Below are 20,744 nucleotides of genomic sequence, written 5' to 3' on the forward strand. Positions count from 1 at the left end.
TAGATATGTGGACTCAACAAATCTCTACCATCCAACCCAGCAGACCATTTATAGAAGAAACAAACTCCAGTCCAACACGGCCCCTCTCCAAGTTTGGTAATGGCAGTTCAGAATCTACTAGAAAAGTCTGATTATTGGCCCATTGTGTGCAAACATGTCAAAGGCTGTGACGCTTCACTATCATGTCGCTGACAGTGGGAAGTTAAATAAAAAAAAATAATGATACTGCCTTAAAATAGGAGCAAAAAAGAAATCAAACACATCTAAAGGCAAAAAGAACATAATTTTAAGCATCTAACAGCTTAAAAAAACTAAATCAAACTTTCTGTAACCCTTGTGCTATCCTGGGCACTTTAACATTGGGAGTTGGGTCATCTAGACCCACTAGACAGTGCTCTGAACCTTTTTTCTTCAATGATTTGTGATCTTCGCTGGTGTCCATGGATTACATGAAATCTTTCCACCTTTATCCCCCTTTGTCATGGTAGGGAGAACACGCCAATGTAAGGTGGGGTCATAGCATAGCACAAGGGTTAAAATGATTATTTAAGACAAACAAATACATCTTAGCAGGTCATTTTTGAGCTTGCTGACATGTTATGAACCCTTCACCACTGGAGCTGGAGCTCCAGAGTTTACAGTCTTTCAGCAACTGTAACTCTTCAACCATTTAAGTCATTTTTGTAACAGAGAAAACCAGCTTCCCGTTTGATATGAAACACTTTGCTGCTCTGAATCCATTGGACGTACGTCATTGCGTTAGCAGTTGAAGCTTCAAACCTTGAAATGTCTTTCTGTCAAATTTTGGAGTTAAAGCTTTAGAGTTTCAGATAAACTGCAGGTTTTTTCTCAACCCAAAGTATTTTAGTCTGTTCAAAAGCGTACTCGAATAGCTAAAGTAGAAGTACACCTTCTAGACTTAACAAGACTTATGAAAGTTCATACCGGCCAACTCCAAAAGCCCAACGCCTTTTTTGGGAAGTACTGCTGAGTACCAATATTTTACCAATGGTATCATCTATTCTCACAATGACCTTCCTGGAGACACGAGTCGTTTTTTTACTGTTCTGATACATTTATGACTTCCTGTAGAAATTACTGTTGTGTTCTCTGAGTGAATTCTATCGACTCGTCAGGTTCCAACTGTTGTCTGATAAAAATACGTTGTGTCTCGTGTCCTAAAGTCTAATGCTATGTTCACACTGGACTTGGCAACACATGTTCAAGTAAACTCTTCCGATGTAGAGTCAATGTAAATGCGCACACATGCGTGTTTCAGACTTTCGTGTTCAAAACTCTCTGTTTACGAGTCGCTACACAAGTTTTTTAATTAGTTTTCAGGCTCTACATCCAAAATGGATGGCCATTGAATGCAAAGTTTGACCAATCAGGGACTTAAGGCCGTGTCACACGGCCACTACGTACATGTTGCGCATTTTCCACACATGAAATTTCTGCCTTTCATGATTCATGCATGATATACATATTTCATAAGTGTCATATGTCCGTCTGGGGTTTCGGCCAACGTAGTTACATAGTTACATAGTTTATACGCAACGACAAAATATCCACATATGTCTAACAGACTTTTCACCCACCGATGTAACGCTCTTAAACGGCGTATATGCATCATGTCAAGATTGATGCACAAATCAATAGTTAATTGCATATAAACAGTGCCATAATCTCGTCGTTCATTTGTGATACATTTGTGAAAATGTCACATAAAAACCACAACTTTTCTATTTTTTCTACAGATGTTCATGTATCCCCAATGTTCATCTGTGCAATATGCACGTAGTGGCTGTGTGACACAACCATTGGATTTGGTAGTGACAATATATGGAAATGCCAAACGTTTGAACGTTTTACATATACGGCCGTGGTGCAGAGGTAGGGCGGTCGACCTCTGATCAGAAGATTGCAGATTCGATTCCCGCCTTGCACGCCCACGTGTCGAAGTATGGAAGCATTTCGAATAAATATGGTATTGAATAAAAGTCTATACCAGAAATGCTTTTTCATTTTCAAAATGTAACCACATCAAATGACTCAAAAATAAAATTAAAAATCAATCCTTCAAAGTGCTTTTTCATTTTCTACTTCAACATCCCTCACTCTGTCATAATTAAAACAAGAATCCAAAGAGGGGATAGCATTTTCGTTTCACATCCACCCTGCGAAAGGTGTGGCATAATTCAGTTCCAGTCTGCATTTTCAGGGGTGAGGCGGGGCGATGACATCAGTGCGTGGTGGTGCAACCAGCAAACGTTTAGCATGGTGAAATCTGCTATAGCTGTTGATGGGACTCCAGCTGTCATCGAAAAGCAAAATCAGCGCGAAGCTGCAGGAGACTATCTTCTAAATGTGCTTTATTACTGTTAAGATTATTATTAAGGGCCTGCTCGCGCATAATTTTATAAATCCGTGCGGTCAGTGCTTTTTTCTTGGCTGCAAGGACCCAGAAGAAGGGTAAGCATTAGGCTAATATTGCTAAAAATGAGCATCTTGGATGTAAATATGTGAGAATTACATCAGCCTTTATTTTGTTCTAGACACCACTGGAAACACAAATTCATGTGAGGGTTTAGAGTTTCTCAGATCTGCGTAGCAGCACCTCCGCCCTACGGCAATCCGTAGTTTCAGATCGCGGGGCTTTGCGAGCGCGCTAGGCAGAGGATCCACTGCCGGTCCGAAGATAAAGCTAGTCCGGGGGGAAGGCGGGAATGCTGCTACGTAGTCCTGAGAAGCTGTGTAAAATAATAATAATAATAATTAATAATTAATAATAATTATTTGTATAGCACCTTTCCAGATAAAAATCACAAAGTGCTTCACAGTACAACACGATAAAACAACAGTAAAACACAGTAAAAACACATGTTAAAAAGAAATTAAGAAAAAGCTATTTTAAAAAGATATGTCTTTAGCTGCTTTTTAAAAGAAAACACTGAGTCCACAGATCTGAGGCTGAGAGGAAGAGAGTTCCAGAGGGATGGGGCCACCGTGGCAAAGGCTCTGTCTCCTTTAGTCTTTAAACGGGTTCTCTTAACAGCCAGCAGACCCTGGTCACATGACCTCAGTGACCTGCTGGGAATGTATGGCTGCACCAGGTCTTTTATGTAGACTGGTGCTTGGTCATTAAGAGCTCTGTATGTTAAGACCAGGATTTTAAAATGCACTCTGTAGTGAATGGGGAGCCAGTGCAGCTGCATTAACAACGGGGTGATGTGTGAGAACTTGGATGAATTGGTTAAAAGCCTAGCAGCAGCGTTCTGGACAATCTGGAGCCGTTCTAGAGATTTTTTACTTAAACATGTGAAGATGGAGTTGCAATAGTCGAGACGGGAGGATATAAAACTGTGAATGAGCATCTCCATCTCAGAACGGGACACGACTGGACTCAATTTTGCAATGTTTTTTAGATGATAAAAACAAGAGCGAACGAGTGACCCGACATGGGAGTCCAGGGATAAAGCCGGGTCTAAAGTTACACCTAGGTTCCTGACAGAGGGCTTGATAAAAGAAGCAAGTGAGCCGAGCTCATGGATTATCTTGGGGAGACAACTGTCAGGAGCAAAAACTAGGACCTCAGTTTTGGCTTCATTGAGTTGGAGAAAGTTGTGATTCATCCAGCTCTTAACTGAATCCAGACACTTTTGTAAAGTCTGTATTTTAAAAACATCCTGGGGTTTAAAAGACACATAAAGCTGAATATCGTCAGCATAAAAGTGATAAGAAATGTCATTAAAAGAACTTAAAATATGCTGTAAAGGCAGCAGATATAAAATAAACAATAAAGGTCCCAAAACTGAGCCTTGGGGCACACCAGAAGTGAGAGGAGCAGAAGAAGACTTAAACTTGGAGAAGACAACAGAGAAAGATCTGCCAGTCAAATATGATGAAAACCAGTTTAAGGCTGATCCGGAGACCCCAACCCAGTTTTTCAGCCTGTCCAAGAGGATGTTATGGTCCACAGTGTCAAAGGCTGCGGTCAGGTCTAATAACAGTAACACAGAGCATTTTCCTGCATCACCCTGCATCAGGATGTCATTAGTGACTCTGAGAAGGGCTGTTTCAGTGGAGTGAGCTCTGCGAAAACCTGACTGAAAATGATCAAATATCCCATGACTGTCGAGAGCAGCTGTAAGTTGTTTGGCAACAACCTTTTCTAAAATTTTAGACATGAAAGGAAGGTTAGAAATGGGTCTAAAACTGCTCAAGAGAGAGGGGTCAAGCCCAGGTTTTTTAAGGAGAGGAAGTACAACAGCTTCCTTAAAGTGCTCAGGGACTTGACCAGACAGCAGAGACGAGTTCATTATTGACAGGACACAGGGACCAATGGACTGGAAGACATCTTTGAGCGGAGAAGTTGGCAACGTGTCGAGGGAGCAAGAGGATGACTTCATTGTGCCAACTAATCTGACTAACTCAGGGAGGGAAACAGGCGAGAAAGTGTCTAAAATCACAGGACGAGGCGGACCAGGAAAAGAACCAGGGCCAGGACCAGCTGTGTGACACAGAGAGCTTCTCACAGATCTGACCTTTTCAATAAAAAATGATAAAAACTTTTCACAATCATCATTTGAATGGATGGGAACGGCAGGTGGACTGGGCATAACAATATCTCTAATAGTGTTGAACAGCACTTTAGGATTACCTCTGCTTTTGGAAATGAGATTAGTGAAGTATGCAGCCCTCGCATCTCTAACAGCATTGTTAAAAGAAACTAAAAGATCCTTAAGATGAAGGAGATGAACATTTAGGTGAGTTCTTTTCCATAAACGTTCAACTTTTCTGCATAATTGTTTCAGACGGCGAATACTATTGTTAATCCAAGGGGAAACCTTAGTGACAGGAGCCAGTCTAGTTTTAACAGGACAGACTTCATCCAAGATGGAAAGACAATAACGGTTAAAGTTACATAATAAAGTATTAACATCAGTACACGGAGAAAGGACCAGGTTAAAAGCATTAGAAAAGACCTCAGCTGTGGAGGAGTTAAGGATGCGAGAGCTGACTTCTCTGCGTACAGGCGAAAGTGATACAGAAAAAGATAAGTTAAAAAAAATGCAATGATGGTCAGAAATAAAAATGTCCTCAGAAAAAATAAAATCAATATGCACACCCAAGGTAAAAACAAGATCGAGTGTGCCACCTTTAACATGTGTGGGCCCAAACACATGCTGAATAAAGTTAAAGGAGTCCATTAGGCTGATAAAACCACTGGCAAATAGATCAGAGTCATCATTAATATGCATGTTAAAATCACCAACTATGATCAGGTTAGACAGCTTCATAGTGGAAGAAAGAAAGTCGCTGAACTCCTGTAAAAACACACCATTTGATCCAGGTGGACGGTAGACAACGGCACAGTGAAGGGGGTACTTATTCCCGACTTTGATCACCTGGAGCTCGAATGAAGAAAATTGAACAGCGCTCACCGAGCGGCATAGGAGGCGATTCCGAAAGACCGCGGCGACTCCCCCTCCACGACCCGATGGCCGAGGCCGTCCGATGAAGGAGTAACCGGCCGGGCAGAGTTCAATGAGGGACGAATGGTCGGAATTCCGCTGCCAAGTTTCAGTCAGAAACATAAGATCCACGTTCCTGGAGTCGATAAGATCGTTTAGCAGAAACGATTTGTTAGCCACGGATCGGGCGTTGAGGAGCGCCATGCTCAGAGGGGAGGGAGCCCTGCGCAAGTTGTCAGCGACCCGCGTCAGGGGCCGCAGGAGCTGAGGGTTAGAACCCAGGCAGTCCGAGAATCCGGAAACCACAGGGAGAGGCGACCATGTCGAAGAAGAGCTTGGATGAACGGTCCTCAGGTAGCACGGCCTCAGAAATCCAGACCCTGTGTGTCCAAGCAGGGACTCGGGAAAAGCATCTGGGTCGGTGGAAGTCGACAGATGACAGCTGACCAGGAACGCTCGTCGCCGTCTACAAGACACTCCTCGCTTCCATCGCAGCCTGATCTTTACCTGGACGCCAGCTCTTTTCCCTCTCCTCCTCCACCGAGATCCGCGTGGCACCGGTAGGCCCTCAGTCAGGACACCGGCTGGAGGCGCCAGATGCAGGGAACGAAGAACGCCGGCGCAGGAAGAAGAGGTATCTTTCCCGATCAGCGAAAGTCCAATAGACAGCAGCGTAAGGCGGTCGTAAACAAAAGCAGCTAAAACGTCGTTTGCAAAAAACAAAATAATAAGCACAGAAAGAAACAGAACTGTAAATTTCTGTGAGAGTGTCCTGCCGGCAGCGGCTAAGCCAAACACAGGCGCCATCTTGCCTTCATCAGAAGTTCACAACCATCACAAAGCCCTCTTCTCTGCCGCTAACACAAAGCTACAAGCCTGGCCGCACTGCTCCTAGCATGTGTCTGTTAGCAGCTGGACACACGGAGATAGCACTGACGTCATCGCCCCGCCTCCCTCCGGTGGATGTGAAAACACAAATGCAATCCCCTCTTTGCACTTTTACTTTAATTATGACACAGAATAAGCGGTTTTCAAGTAGAAAATGAAAATGAATTTATTTTTCTTTTTCATTTTGAATCATTTCATGCAGTTACATTTTGAAAATGAAAAAGCATTTCTGTTAATCCATTTTAATTGTTAACTTAGACATTTCTAAATGAATTTTGCTACACATTTACCAGAGAACCTTTTGAAAATGAAATGTCAAAAACTATTTTCTTTACATTTTTAATTAAGTGACAGAATAAGCAGTGTTGACGTAGAAAAAGAAAAAGCATTTTGAAGGATTACTTTTTCATTTTAATTCTGAGTAAACATATGCAGCTTTATTTTGAAAATAAAAGAGGATTTCTGGTTTTGACTTTTATGTTTAATTATGCTACACAAATGCTTCCATACACAGTGTCCCTGGACAAGACACTGAACCCCACCTTGCCTCTGGTGGAAGGTTGGCAGCAGAGCCAACATGTGTGTGAAATGGGACTGTGGCTGTAAAGCTTTGGGCCCTCGAAGAAAGTGGAAAAAGCGCCATATAAGTACACGCCATTTACCATGTATCGGAATAATGGTTTGAAAGAACGATCCTCTTCCAGCTGTGAGTACGTGCGCTAGCGTTCAGAGGCGGTATGTGACGATCGCGCGTCACATGCCGTAGCATTAGAAACGGCTGCATACATCCATGATGAAACACAAAGGAAAAATGGGGAGCTTTCAAAAAAAATCCATCTTTCTGGCGACCATGACAAATTATCAGTCATCTCCAGCGGTGTTCCACACATCTGGGAAGTACTTGAACGAATCCCACAGCCTTCAGACACGGGAACTCTGTGGGTTCCGTAGTCTGGGACCTTGCCGGAGCTCATTTCTGCCAATTGCCCGAACACTTTGGAGTCAAGCCTTTCAAAGGCTGGGACGTGATGTAGTGTTTATTCATCACCGCCTCCACTGCTGCTCATTCTTAATCAGAGATTCAGTTTATTCTTTTCGGGCTGGAAGAAAAGGCAGCTGATGCAAGACTGTTGGATCCCATTTCTAGCATGTGACATTTAATTTAACGCTACGGGCCTACGATGAAGCACAGTCGGCACAGTGCAGATTACTTTCAATTTAACGTTTATCTCCTTAAAGTGCAGGAAGCGGGGATAATCATCGTGCTATAATGAAAGAAAAACTAAAAAGCAAGCAGGTAAGCCCAGGTAATATGGATTTATGGGAAAGAGCCATGACTCCTTAAGAGTTTGAATCCCATAATAAGATTTCTCAGGAACTTTGCTCACAAATCATCAGCGACTTTTGCTCTTTGTCTTCATTTTATTCTTTGAACTTTTCCTGATTTGTTTCGTTTTGTTCACCAACAGTTTCACAACTGGATTACAAAGAAGTCAACAGTCAAGTTTCAGGTTTGGGTGTCAAGTTGTTTGGGTGTCAAAAGCCCCACTCCAAGGAAAATGCTGTTTTGGGTGTTTTTAACATGGTCTTGTGGCATTTTTTGATGATGGAGGACAAATAGAAAGGAAAATGTAGCTCAAAATTGCCTTTTGGAGTATTTCTTTATTCAAATTAGCAGACGAAAAGTGCAGTTTGAAAAAGATTGTATTTGTGACGGTAAAAGGACGCTGGGCGAGTTCCATCTTTGTTTTCCTCGTCTAAACTGGAATCTGCTCTAAACTGGACGATTGGACAGATATGATACTGCTCACCATTTTTTACTGCACCGCTAATGTTAGGTTGGAGGTCTGAGGGGCTTTGAGCTAGCGGCAGAGCAAGTAAACAGTAACATTAGTGGGGTTGGGAAGGGGGGCGGGGTAGCTCCATGCCAATGGTCCCTTGGAAAGGTTTGTTGCCATTTTGGTTGTGTTTCTGTGTCGGAAAGACCATAGATGTGTCACACATGAATTTATGAATCATAGATGCCTAAAACAAGACAGACAAACTTAGGACTGTCCCGCTCATCAGCCAGGAATGCCGCAGGAAAAATTTAGTTCCAATACAGCAAGAGAACAAACCGGGTTCTAAAAATCACCTTGGAACGGGAACAACATGAGGATCATAATGCGAGGTCATAAATTTGGTTCCAATTTGTGGTTCTTCCTCACGTATTAACATGTTTGTATTTTACATAACATTTCTCTTCTGCCGCGGGGCAAGGACGCCGCGGGGCAAGGACGCCGCGGGGCGAGGACGCTGCGGGGCGAGGACGCCGCGGGGCAAGGACGCCGCGGGGCGAGGACGCCGCTGGGCGAGGTCGCTGCCGGCTTGGTAGCCGTTTCCATGACAGCGTGTCGCACCGCGTATCAAATAGTCCGCTTTTTGTGAAAAACAATTGAAAAGTAAAAGGATAGCAGAATAAAGCACAAATAATGGATGTATCATTTATTTCTATGGTAATTGACTGTGGTATCAGCTTCTCGTTGGCAGATTCAACACCTCCCCATCGGTGCGACCGTTGTTCTCTTGTCACAGAGCTTCACGTCATTTATATTTAAAGTCAGGAATCACTTTTGTCCTCATTAGACTAAATGTTTCCCTCAAAAATCACCAGCTTTTTTGAGCACAGTTAAAGGCAAAATCCGAAGGACCAAATTACATGGAAATGTGAAGGGGGCGGGGCCTAGAGTTTGAGACGCCTGCTTTACACGTCTCTTGCCTTACAGCAAGAAGAAGTGTGTGGAGTTTCCATGTCCATGGAGTTTCCTGTGCATGTGTGGGTTTTCGTCCAAAAACACGCCTCACAGGTTCGTTGGTTACTCTAAATTGTCCTTAGGTGTGAAAGTGTGCGTGGGTGTGTGATGTGTGGCCCTGTGACCGACTGGCGACAAGTGGCCGGGATAGGCTCCAGCAGCCCCATGACCGCGAAAGGGACAAACAGATTAGAAATGACTGAATGTATTTTGGATTGTTTAGAGTTAAAAATACGGTCAGCCTGATATTCCTGCCTGTAGCTCCTCCTCCATCAAGCCAAACGTCGCACACTGTGACACATCCCAAGGGTTTGTGTGTTTGTTGTTTCACGGAAGTCATTTCAATTGGAAAAAATTCCCCTAAAAGAACGGTTCAACATATCTTTGCTCTCCCACATTTGCTGTGACGACTAACAGCCTGGTCATCTTTGCAGTTTCAAGAAGATTCTGGGACACTTTATGAATCCCTAGGGGGAAATGAAAACGTTGCTCTGCAGAAAATGATTGGAAATTAGGGGAGAAGAAGTCACAGAGTTGCACAAAATCTGGTTTTAATTTGGACAAAGTGAACCAAGAGGCAGGACGCACGCCATCACGAGGATGTTTGTGACTACAGTCACAAAAGGCTGTAACAACCAAACGGCAGTAGATGAAGTTTTTCTATTATTTTATTTCAGTAACACAAGTTTTTAGATTTTATTGGTTCTGTCACAGCCAAAGAGGCCTTGCAGTGATGTATCTTTGAGCCGGTCCGTGTCACAAGCCCTAATTCCATGTGTGGATCCTAGAACAGAGAACTCTTATTTCCATACGGCTGCTCGCTGCTGTAATCGGTGAGATCGCACCTGTTTACTGCATTTTAGCATCGGCAGACACACATACAGAGTCTGTCCTTCTGAATTAGAGAGGGTCTATCAATTAGAGACCCGAGTCGCTGAGAGGAGGGTGGCGTGCCAAAGCTCTCTGCCATCACGGATGCTCTCTTTTAATGAGGTGATTGAATTTTCTGTCATTGATCTTTGGCAATTACAGAGTGACAATCTGAGAATCCAGATGCAGATGATGGAGGAACGTTTACAAAGTACCTTTGTCACTGACGGACATGAGATTGAAAGTAGAGATTTTATTTTTTTTTGCCGAGGGAAGAGAGAGGGGAAAAGTGTGAAGGGGGGGGGGGTAGAAGGAAAGAGGAGTACTGACTAGAATAGGTTATTATTTTAAGCTGTGAAACATTTATGCTAGACCTGCTGGAAAGACAAATGTTACATCCAAAAGTGAAATTCTGACACTAAGATGGGCGGAAGATATCTGTCCATCAATACACTTTGGGTTAGGAGGAGGGACGAAGCAGACAGGGAGCAGTGTGCACGTGCACGTGGGGGTGGAGCTACATGCACGCTGCCGGAGTGAACCATGTGATCATAAGGCAGGGGTGTCAAACTCATTTACACTGAGGGCCACATCAGCATAGTGTCTGTCCTCAAAGGGCCAGATATAACTTATACATGTAACTAAATGTAAGGAAAAATAAATGTAACTACTCCTTAATGTTAAAAAAAACCCTCAATATTTATTTATTCTAACTTTTTAAAGTGACAATTACAGTTGCATAGAAAACACGTTTGCTTGTTACATTTTGTCCGCTTATTAAAACCCACATAAGTCCATAAATGAAGGGTCAAACTGTCAAGTGAATAAAGAAAAACAACATAAAACTGAGCTAAAAGAACATGTGTGACACGTGTAACATTTTACCCAAAAGGCTGCACACAGCCTCACATCCAACTGATGGTTTGATGACAACAATTTCTCTGCATACACATATAAGACCTGCAAATATTGAATAATTACAGATAGACATAAATAATTATTTATTAAAACTAAAAAAATTTATTTTAAGAAATTAAAAACTTTTATGCTATTGAGGGCCACATAAAAGAACATGGATGGCACTCGGGTTCAGATCAGGGGGGCCATCCATACCAGTCCCGCCCCTCCAAATGCCACTGTCATTGCCCACGTGGGTAATTGAAGTCCCCCAGGAGGACAATGGAGTCCCTCGTTGGGGGGCACTTTCCAGTACCCCTATGATGGCCGGGTATTCCAAACTGCTGTTCGGCCCATAAGCTGAAACCACAGTCAGAGACCTGTCCCCCACCCGGAGGCGGAGGGACGTGACCCTCTCGTCCACCGGGGTGATCTCCAACACTTGGCGGCTGAGACGGGGGTTCATGAGTAAGCCCACACCATCCCGCCGTCTCTCACCATGAGCAACTCCAGAGTGGTGGAGAGTCCGACCCCTCTCTGTTCTTTTTTTCTATATCATGTACATTTTCTTTTGATGTCTTGTCATCACTGGCAGCCAAATGTAAATGATAACTCTGGTTTTCATCCACCCACCCATATTCTTAACCCGCTTTTTCCTTTCTGGGGTGTTGAGGATGCTGGAGCCTGTCCCAGCTACTGTTGAGCAAAGCAACGTTTGTCTTTCCACATTCTGGATGGTTCTGCCGGCCCTCCTCCGCCCCATTCTCCACCTGGACCAATATTCTAACGTCTTCTGGCCTTCAACCACCATCAGCGTCTAGGCTCTGGGTTTTATTCATCTATTGTCCGAGCTTATCCCACCAGAATAAAGACATCATCTGCCCAAAGCCTGACCGCCTAAAGACTATGGACTATTTCATGAACATTTGTCTATTACACGCACATCTCTGTTAAAAAGATTTTACGACTTCTTTGAGTTTGAGCTTTTAAATATTGTAAATGACTCTCTTCAGACGGGCGTCTTCCCTGCTGCCTTTAAAACGGCAGTGGTGAGGCATCTTCTGAAGAAGAGCCATTGAGATCTATACAACTACAACAATTATCATCCAGTATCCAACGTACCATTTTTAAGTAAATGATTGAAAAAACAGCTTTAGCCCAATTTAATGAGTTTTTAAATAGAAATAACATCTTTGAAAAATATCAGTCTGGTTTTAGGACAAACCACAGCACAGAGACGGCCCTTGTTAAAATAGTAAATGATATTAGATGTAACCTGGACTGTCAGAAACTCTCAGTCCTGGTACTACTGGATCTCACTGCTGCATAAGACACATTAGATCACAGTATTTTACTCAACAGGCTGAGAGGTCTGGGCATCTCTGGTACCGTTCTTAACTGTTTTTACTCCTATCTAATCGAACGAAGATTTTATGTAAGCAGGGCCGGCCCTGGTCTTCCGGGGGGCCCTAAGCGAAATTTTATTTGTTGGCCCTCTAACTGATCAGCAGCACCAACAAAGTGCAACTGTTGTTGTAATGTAAATGAGACATTTTGTGAATGTAAAAACAGCACCACTACAGCATTGGATCATTCACTATCAGCTGCCGCAGTAGAGGTGAGTGGCTGAACCCCAGGAAATTTAACATTTTCTTGCCTGCTCTCACATTTTAAGTTAGTCCAGTTGGGAACAAGTTGTTGCCATTAAACTTAAATGCTACAAACTAATTCTATATTGTAGTGGCGGTCACATGCATGTTGGGTCTGCTAGCAGCAGGGGATTGTGGGATGCGGTCTCCTGATCTAATTAGGGCTCAGCATGAGTGTTTATGTTTTGCCCACGTTTCTTTTCATTTGGCAGTTTTGTTGTTCCACCTTAGTTTATTCTTCCTGTTATGTCTGTTTCTTTTTGTTGCACCATGAGTGAGGGAGGGGGAGAGGGCAATCACCCATGTGCAATGTTTTTTGATTTGAAATTCATACAGTAACTAATCAAACTTAGGATAATTAGACATATTAATAAATATTGCTTAAAAGGGAGTGGAAGGAAGCGAATTTATATAATCCCACCCCGTTATACTGTAACCATTTTATTACATGATTTATCAATATCCGGTTCCTAGCTTTTATCAGACAGAATTAAGAATCATAAGGTATCGATAAAGCACATGACAAAGATGAATTACTTAAGTATTACGTCAAAAATAACTATTTTAGAAATCAACATGGAAAATGCAGATCAGTCATCTGAAATATATGCAGATTATGTTACTTATAAAAGTCATTTATATGAATAAAACATTATACTATATCAGTAAAGTAGACACAACACTTTTTCAGGAATTTTCATAGCAAAATTTCATCAAGTATCAAAAGTTAAAAACGTGCAAAATTATGCAGAGAGGCACGCCACGCGTCCTGCTGTGTAACCCGGAACCGGAAACCCCCAAGTTGTTGTGTTCAATGTTGTGTGTGTTCAAAATGAATGTGCTTGCTATGCCAGAAAGGAGATTACGCTCTGAGCTTCTCTTTCTGCCTCTTCCTCTTTGAAACTGTCCGGAGTCGTGCTGTGTTTGGGACACGGACGGCTCTCCAGCACACCCAGTTGATTGACAGCTCCACTGGTTGACAGGTTGGCTCCCGTTTTTCCCGCTACAAGTGACGTACCAGCTGGTCGATTCAATATATTAGTACACATACAAGATTAAACACGAAGAGAGAGTTTATGTATCATGAATTATATACATAAAAAGCCAAAGGGAAATACCTGCACTCACTTTTATAAGTTACTCACTATTATTATTGTAATACCTAATAAAATGCATATTTTTGTTTCTAAAATATGTTAATAATATTCATGGTGTATAATCAAATGCACCTTTTATCATGAGCATTGTATTGCATTATTGTTGCTGCCGAAGAATTGAATACAGTATATTGACTGCATGATGGATGCACATTTAGTGGTGCCAAACCAATTTTAAAAATGCAAAGAAAAAAACAGTAATGACATATGTATATATGAATTTTTTTACTGTAACATTGGGCACTAAACAAATGACATTCACAAAACTCCAACTTACTAAAAACAGGAACTTAATAGCAAATCAAATAAAAATAATCCAAAATAAGGAACACATCAGCTCAATGAGCTGCTTTGAGATGAAAGCAGTCATTCTCAAATATTAAACTTTCATTCTTCTTGCCTCAGCAGACGCAAAGTCATTTATGATGTCAGTATAATCCAATTCTTTCCCCACTTGGTGGTTGATGCTGCTCATGGCTAACAGATGCTCCTGTCCCATGGTTGACCTTAGGTATGTTTGAATTAGTTTTAACTTGGAGAGTTTTGTCAATAGTTTTTCCTGTTTTGATTCTTATTTCTAATTCTTTCTAATTCTTGGAGTGGTTGCACACACCCCTCAGAGATTTTGTGTGTGCGTAGGGAGTTTTTTTGTGTGTGTAGATGACATCATGACATACAATAAATCCCATTACGTCATGATGACATCATTGTCAAGACATGATGTCATAGCGTGAACTTACACTTAGTCATGTCATCTGTCACGTCATGACATCATATTGCATATCATGATGTCATAACGTGTCATATGACATCCTTGTCAGAAGTTCATAAATAGGAGTCATGTTTTCTGCCAGATTTCACTTTGAGATTCAAAGAGATCAGCTCTGCAAGGATCTTAAGATTGTTTGGAAAATGTCTGGAAATCAGAGAAACCACGCGACTAACCCAAACCAGGGATTCTACCGACCTCACGGGAATCCTCAATTTGGGCAAAGAAACCACCGTGTCCAATTCAACCCAGAATATCCCCCCCCTGGAATGTACACCCAACATGCACCAGTCCATGTCCCCCACAGGAACCCAAATTGGGGACACAAAAACCCCCATGTCCCCTTCAACTGTGTTCCCCCCTCTGGCATGCGACCCCCACATCCACCAGTCCATGTCCCCCAAAGAAACCCTAGATGGGGACACAAAAACCCCCATGTCCCCTTCAACTGTGTTCCCCCACCCCAGAGAAGGAACCCCCCATATCCAGCTGAACTCCGTTCAGAAAGCACCGACCCTAAGTCAGCCAATCAATGTCCTCCACTGGAAAAACCAAGTAAACAGAATAATCATGAAAATGTGGCTGTCAGTGAGGACCAGGCATCTAAGGAAAATGTAGAGGACATTAAAAAAGAGATAACAGACCTGAGAAATCAGCTGATGGAGAAAGACGCATATCTTTCTAAACTGAAGGAGGAAAAACGTGAAGCCCGGAGGGATCGGGGGGATAAGCTTCATAGACTCAATGTGAAAAACATAAAGCTGGTGAAAGAGGTCAAGTTTAGGACCCAGTGTGAACGTAAAGTGGTCACTCTGAGAGAAGAACTGAAGGATCTCAATGAAGCTGCTGAAGCAAAGCAGCCAGAATGTGAGGAGAGAGAGAAAGAGGCTCATATCCAAGCATTGAACAAACTGGCACTGCTGAAGAAAGAGCTGCAGGAAAAAACCCTTTACAATCGGCAACTGACACAAAGACTGAAACTTGAAGAGGATGCAGAGAAAGATCTGAAACACAAGATGGAAGAGATCCAAATCCCATTGGAGACTGCAGTCAATGGGATTTCAGGGAAACCTGCACAAAGTTTCTCTGCCAATGAAGTCCAGCTTCGTGTTGAAACACAAACCAAAGTGTCAGAACCAGAGGTGGTAAATAACCAGGTGGAGGCTGAGGAAACTGACATGTTCTTAGCACCTCAGGATTTAAATGGATGGCCACAAAACCATCTCTCTGAACCAGAAGTGGTCTGGGAACAGGCGGAGTATGAGAGAACTGACGCCATCATAGCCCCTCAGACTGAAAATGAAGAGCCACAAAATGCAGCATCAGAACTACATGTGGTCTCAGAACAGGAGGAGGCTGAGGAAACGGACACCACCATCCTAGACTTTCTGGACACTGGTGAAGCTCAAGACCTCAGGATTTCTCAGGAAGAAGTCAGCCCCCCATCACCATCAGAGCCTGTTCCATCAATGGAGTCAGGACATGAGGACAGGGAAGAACCAGAAGCTTTGCCGTCTGAACAGACCAAAGCACAGAAACCATCACTGTGGAAGCGCTTCAAAAAGCTTTTTAAGCCACGCCACAGAAATCACAGAGACAAAGAAAACCAGGGTTAATGTGACAGAGAATTTAATTTAGTTGTAGGAATAGTATTTTAATTAAGATAAGCTTTAGTTTTAGTCACAATTTAGTCCTGTTGATTCTGTTAGTTTTAGTATCATTTTAGTCGACTGAATTAGAGTAGAGATTCAGTCAAACAAATCTAGAGTCAAAGGTCAAAAGTTGTCATTTCTGCAAAAGAAGCATCAACAACCTAAAAAAATTAAACACATTCAAAGAAAATAAATTATAATTCTATCACAATTATAATAAATATCTGAACATTAAAAAAGCCTTTATTGAAGAGGTAGTCAAGTCTAATAAGTTTTTCTAACATTCAGTTCTTCAGTTCTTTTTTTTTTTACTTTTTAAAACCCTTTTCTATAATCCCCCCACCACACACACACACACACACACACACACAGAAACACTCACTACGCACACACAAAGTCTCTGAGTGGTGTGTGCGGTGGGGGGGCATTCTATGATGTTTTTTTGAATTTTTGTCTAACTTTTAGTTTTTAAATGTGGAAAATGTTTCTAATGTTTAGCATTTTGATTTAGGTCAAATGGAAAAGTGCTATACATATAAAGTTTGATTAGAGATCTAAGGAATGTAAATAATAAAGATGTGTGTGTAATAGAAGAATTTTCCTGAAATAGTCCATAGTCTTTAGGCGGTCAGGCTTTGGGCAGATGATGTCTTTATTCTGGTGGGATAAGCTCGGACAATAGATGAATAAAACCCAGAGCCTAGACGCTGATGGTGGTTGAAGGCCAGAAGACGTTAGAATATTGGTCCAGGTGGAGAATGGGGCGGAGGAGGGCCGGCAGAACCATCTAGAATGTAGAGAGACAAACGTTGCTTTGCTCAACAGTAGCTGGGACAGGCTCCAGCATCCTCAAGACCCCAGAAGGGATAAAGCGGGTTCAGAATATGGGTGGGTGGATGAAAACCAGAGTTATCATTTACATTTGGCTGCCAGTGATGACAAGACATCAAAAGAAAATGGACATGATATAGAAAAAAAGAATAGCTGACTTAACAGCTGTTTGAAAAAGATGCACATCTAGAAGAAAAGAAACTTTAGGCCATGGATGATTGGACGATTAAGAAGACGCTCTTTGACCAAAACAGAACTATGGACAGAGAGTTCAAGTTTAGGATCAGAGTGGAAAGAAAGTTGGGATCCTTCCAGAGAAACTGTTGGAAATAAATCAAGATAATAAAGCAAAGCAGGAAAAAGCACAAACACACATACATAATTAAAACATAGATTTTGTTACTTGAAAAGAACCTATCTGATCAGAACTGCATAATGAAAACAATGCAAAACTATAAAATAATCTAATTTAGTAGAGGTGGGATTATATCAACTTGATTCTTCCTTTTCCTTTCCAAGCTATAAATCAAGATCTACTTGACTTTAGTTAATGATCACTATATTTAATGAAGCAAATGTGACTTAAGTATGTCTTTGTTAGTCTGTGTTATTTTTTTATTGTATTGACTACAAATAATGCTTGAAATAAAATAAAAAAAGAAAAAAATAACAATCCTCTCCATGAACCGCCACCTTACCGTGGTGGAGGGGTTTGAGGGCTTGAGTGATCCTAGAAGCTGTGCTGTATTGGGTTAACCCTCTTGTTAGGGTCTCCCATTGCAAACAGGTCCTAGGTGACAAGCCGGACTAAGAGCGGTTCAGAAAATCTGGATGGAAATTGTTACATCTAAGTCACCTTTATCTTTCCTCTTTTGCTGCTTTACTTTAGACTTCACAACACACTGTTCGATTTTTCATGGCTACTAGTCCCTCCAATTCATCCTCACTTCTACTCACCTGGAAGTGTTTTCCTATCCCCCCAACCCATCGTACCAGACCCTCTACTGAATGAAGAAGACCAGATCAGCCAAGATGAAGTCACCGAGGTCGTCGACGAGCTCCTCTGTGGCAAAGCAGCAGGAGTGGATGAAGTCCTCAAGTCCCTCAAGTCTCTGAATGCTGTGGGACTGTCTTGGTTGACACGTCTCTACAGCATTGCATGGAAGTGGGGAAAAGTACTACTGGACTGACAGACAGGAGTGGTGGTTCCCCTCTTTGAGAGGGGGGGCCAGAGGGTGAGTCCTTATTACTGGGGAGTCACTCTCCTAAGCCTTCATGGGAAAGTCTACGCAAGAGTATTTAGAGATTAGAGTTTGTCTGATAGTCCAAGATACAGATCCAGGAACAACAGATCAGATCCAGGAACAACAGATCAGATCCAGGAACAAAAATTCTATTCACTTCACTGTTTGTGTACAAAATATACCATGTTATTTTTACAAAGATTTATTTTAATTATAAAGCTTTATCTTGGTCACCATATTTTCCAATTTCTTTGCAGATTTTCTAATTGAAATATGTAAAAGTCCAGCTGCTAGCATGGTTCTATGGTGTAGTGGTTAGCACTCTGGACGCTGAATCCAGTAGTCTGAGTTCAAATCTCAGTAGAACCTTGAAACTCTCCTGACTCATCATTGTTACATGGATCTAAACAATCCAGCGCCTCAATGTAATGAATTAAAAATAACAAACACCCCAACCTTGATGCAGACTAAATCCCACTTTCCTCCACTGGTTATGGCAAGAGACAGGTACTGTAGCTGTTGCCATGATAACAAATCACGCCACATATTAAATGTTGTGCTTCTTTTGAAAACGGATTTTAACAAGATCTGACTAATATTTATGTCTTTCATTAGTGAAGAGAGAAAGTTCCCAACAAGGTGTCGATTCTCAGATGTCAACGGATGACATGGACACGTGAATCGACCATCGGGAAGCTAAGAATGGTTTTGCCCTCTGCGTTGTCCTGCATGATCCCTTAACCCTTGTGCTATCCTAGGCACCTTAACATTGGGAGTTGGGTCGTCTAGACCCACTAGACAGTGCTCTGAACCTTTTTTCTTCAATGATTTGTGATCTTCACTGGTGTCCATGCATTACATGAAATCTTTCCACCGTTATCCACCTTTGTCATAATAGGGAGAACACGCCAATGTAGGGGGGGTTCATCTAAGATAGCACAAGGGTCACTGCATTTTCCTGTTTTGTGAAGCACCTTGAATTACTTTATGTACGAATTCTGCTAAATAAATAAACTTGCCTTCTCAACCAACCAAAACTTTTATAACCCTTGTGCTATCCTATGACCCCACCCTTCCATTGAGGTGTTCTCCCTACCATGACAAAGGTGGATAAAGGTGGAAAGATTTCATGTAATCCATGGACACCAGTGAAGATCACAAATCATTGAAGAAAAAAGGTTCAGAGCACTGTCTAGTGGGTCTAGATCAGTGTTTTTCAACCTTTCCTGAGCCACGGCACACTTTAACCTTAAAAAAATCCCGCGGCACACCAGCATCCAAGAATTTAAAAAAAAAGGAGAAACTCATAGTCTGTAATGATCTACAGTCCCTCCGCAATCTCACATGCATTCTTGGGATAATTGTGGCAGAAAAAGCTGGAAACTGCAGCTGTTTTTTCTAAAAGATGTAATAAAAGTTAAGTTAGAAGATTTAAAAACTGTTTGATTTGTGTTCGTTGTTGTTTCAAGACGTTAAGAGGAGAGGCTCATTGTGCGCCAAGACGCTGTCAGTTTAACCCAATGCATCATGGGAGATGTAGTGCTAAAATCTGCCGAATGCAGAAAGACTAGCGTCTCTGAGCTTCATTTTGTTCACTTTTTCCACGGTCTGACACCGGATTCTGTGGAAAGCTACACCGCTAAAGACGAGCTTTAGCTGGTGTTTTTGTTAGAACTGAGCGACTTTACGAGCTAAATCGGGACAAGGAAGTGAAGACTTTAACCACTTCTGATTGGTCAGACTGATGACATGTGATTAAGCCCCCCAAGAATGATTGGTGGAGACAGTTAAAGGGATGAGACTTTTCCAAAATACAGCCGAAGGTGCAGCTGAATCGCGGTACCGTCATTCTTATCAAAATGTCTTTAATAAAATAAAATAAACGCAAAGAAAAAGTATTTTATGATCTTTTATATTCCTAACTCCTCAGTGTTTTATCAGGGCCTGTTTGGATGGACAAAGAGCTAATCTCCTGGAGATGGAATATGTTTTTAGATCAGTGAATGAGTGCAATTTCCCACGGCACACTTGACCATCTCCCACGGCACACTAGTGTGCCGCGGCACACTGGTTGAAAAACACTGGTCTAGATAACCCCACTCCCAATGTTATAGTGCCTAGGATAGCACAAGGGTTACACATCGAATTCATGTAAAGATCCGTCGGCCGAAACCCTCAACAGACATCTGTGTACATCAACGAATGACGGACGCAAGAAACATGAATTACGTACAGTACAGATCAAAAGTTTGGTTCCAGGTTACAGCACGGACGCGTGTGGCTCACGGCGGATATACAACTATCTCCACATGACTTAAAAAGTTGATTTTCTACAAAAAAGAGAGCTGACCATGGCCCCTAAGAAAAACAATGACTACGAAGACCTTAAAAAGATTCTTGATGATATCCAAGCTGCGTTGTATCTACCATACCAGATGTATCTTACTGATATTACCTCACATGCTCCAAAAAAAATTGATGAGTTGATTCATGATTTTTCCTAATGTAACATAATTTTGCA

General features: G+C 42.0%; 1 protein-coding gene and 1 non-coding gene across 2 annotated transcripts in view; one reads left to right on the forward strand and one right to left on the reverse strand.

The window, feature by feature from the left end:
- Window positions 1-20,744, reverse strand: part of fam19a2 (family with sequence similarity 19 member A2, C-C motif chemokine like) — a 97,672-nt gene that overhangs the window by 64,859 nt on the left and 12,069 nt on the right. The gene's annotated exons all lie outside the window — the stretch shown is intronic.
- trnaq-cug lies at window positions 18,521-18,592 on the forward strand. Its single transcript has one exon. It is a non-coding gene; the product is annotated as a tRNA-Gln (tRNA).

This window comes from Oryzias latipes, chromosome 23, assembly GCF_002234675.1.
Source record: "Oryzias latipes chromosome 23, ASM223467v1".
In the NCBI taxonomy this organism is placed as follows: domain Eukaryota; kingdom Metazoa; phylum Chordata; class Actinopteri; order Beloniformes; family Adrianichthyidae; genus Oryzias; species Oryzias latipes.